At 42.3% G+C, this 2,525-nt stretch overlaps 1 protein-coding gene across 1 annotated transcript in view; it reads right to left on the bottom strand.

The window, feature by feature from the left end:
* Window positions 1-2,525, bottom strand: part of LOC107101732 (myomegalin-like) — a 35,553-nt gene that overhangs the window by 18,523 nt on the left and 14,505 nt on the right. The window lies entirely within an intron of this gene.

Raw genomic sequence — 2,525 nt, forward strand, 5'->3', positions numbered from 1 at the left:
CATCCATCCATCCATCCATCCATCCATCCATCCATCCATCCATCCATCCATCCATCCATCCATCCATCCATCCATCCATCCATCCAGATTCAGAGCAGCATGGCTGCCATTAGGAGCTTCCTGGTCTGATCCTGACGGAGCGTCCATTTCCTTCAGAGGAAGCCGTTAGTTTTTATCCAGAGCTGATGAGCTCAGGTGATGAAACATGAACTTGGTGAAAATGAAGCTTCCTCCTTTGGCCTCATTTCCTTCTTTGTCACTCGTGTAATCGACCTCTCTGGCCCAGTCTCCAAACAATGTGCTAAACCATCATAGTAGCTCAGTCCGAGGCCAATGGTGGCGGAGAAAATCTGCAAATGGATCAGTAACTGGATACTCTTCAGATCCATGGCTGGACCTGGACATCTAGCTGCTAAAGATTCTGAACAGAAGCAGAAACAAAGGAATGCCGGGTACTCAGAATTGATATCAGTGACGCAAATTCTGCTTTGACTCTGGTTCCACAGGGAATCCATCACTGGGAATAAAAGGTCTGATGTTCTGGATGTCAGGGCAAAGAGACAAAGGCCAGAAGAAATATGACGTTTGTTTAGCAGTTAATAATCAGTCCCCCAGATTGGCTGAATAAATCTGAAGAGGAAAAGCTAGCTTCATGTTGGTTTTGTTTGTTCTGCTGACCTCAATCTTTCAGACTCACAGGTTGGAGGTTTGTGGAGGTCCACCTCCTGGTGCTTAAGCAGTTCTTTCAGGCACATATGAGGTTCATAGGAGGTAATGATGCTACAGGACAACTTCTCCTTTACATCTGATCAGCCATCTGTGCAGCGACACCCCAGGGTTAGATCTCTCTCTCTCTGTGTTTGATAATTTTTTTGGGGGGTGATTTATTCCCTTTGCTTGTTAATCTGCAGACCCATCCTCTTTCTACAGCGACCAGGCTCCATCCAGGACTTATTAAATACACTCTGGGTCTGTAGCTCCGCTGATAGAAAACTGTTAAAAACTCTGAAATAAATTCTAATTTAATTTAAGCGGGATGACCAATATTAGATAACATTTAACCTTTATTTGATCTAGAGAGATAAAACCAAATGATTTTATCAGAGTTATCCCCAAATAACCCTTATAACACAAAAGTTGTGTTATAATGGATAGAAGATTGTCACATTAACTCGTTAGGCTTCTTGGAGAATAAACGCAATGTGACAAAGAAGCTGCACAGCGATCGCTTTAATACCTGAAGTGGCAACAGAACAAAGCCGGTTCCTGTCCACAGTCACAGCTCTGACAGTAAGGCTGGAAACATCTCCAAAGTGTTTTATCTGGGGTTAAAAAGTGTCGCCATGACAACCAGTAGATTCTATATTCCTAATAACTGTTGGTTTGTCCTCTGTCACTTCTATTAGATCCCATTCATATGGAGGACTGAAGGATGAATGTGTGCAGGGAAAACCAAAACAGTTAAGCATGGTGGAGAACCTGTGATGCTGAGGGCCTGTTTCTCTTTCAAAGGAACCGTAGAGCGCAGGAGATCATGACCTGTATGGTACCAGGGTGGTTTAACAGAGCTTTGATCAGAACAGGAGGGGTTCGGCAGACACAAAATAAACCGTTTCCATGATTCTGTGTCATGAGCTGAGGAGATAATCAGAGAGGACTGTTATGCCCCAATTATACCTCACGGCATAACAGTCCTCCACCTATGTGCAGAAAGTGTTTGCTCTTTGCCCATGAACCTCCAGGGCAGGGAAACCACATTGGGGAGGACTCTCTGAATGGTTTCCCAGTGTTTTCTGGGGTATTTCAGAACCATATTTCTCTCTGAGTTTACAGGAGTAACTTGGAGGTACGTGACTAACGATGAAGCATCTGAAAGGACAAAACTAGCCTTCTGAGGCCGTTCAAACTACAGATCCCAACTAATCTTTTGTGAACTTTAGCAACGCCTCAGCTTTCCTGAGGCTATTGGTTTGGAAAAGCTAGAGAAACAGTTTCTGGCAAAATAACTTTTTATTTTCTGTTGATTTATAATCATTTATTGTGTTTTATTGTTGAGTAAAACAAGCTAACAAGAATGCTAACATGTTTTAAACTTCTTTAAGACCAACTATATTTCAATAAGTGTTTAAACATTAATATAATAATAATGTTTGTGTTTCCTGAAATGTTCATTACATTAAATAAGTCTTTTAAAATGAGTTCCCTGATGTCTGATAGTTATTAGCTCCAGGGTATTAAACAAGAAGGGACACAGCTTGATCATAACGAGTCTGCTTGTGTTGCAGAGGGTCCAGAGGTTCTAGTGTGGATGAAAACCCGTGCTCTGGGTTTCTATCTGGTACTGTCATTAATCCCACAGCTCTGGGATTAACCAGCCTGCGGGATCATCACTCGTTGCAGAACCTGATCCGGGTCGTTTCCACCCTCAGGACCATACAGCAGCCCAATACTTTCCACTGAAATCCATCAATACCACACTGGAACAAAATCTAAATAAGTCATTTTGTTCTTGAAATAAGTGCATT

The sequence above is a fragment of the Cyprinodon variegatus genome, unplaced genomic scaffold (genome assembly GCF_000732505.1).
Source record: "Cyprinodon variegatus isolate N-32 unplaced genomic scaffold, C_variegatus-1.0 Scaffold1143, whole genome shotgun sequence".
NCBI classification, from domain to species: Eukaryota; Metazoa; Chordata; class Actinopteri; order Cyprinodontiformes; family Cyprinodontidae; genus Cyprinodon; species Cyprinodon variegatus.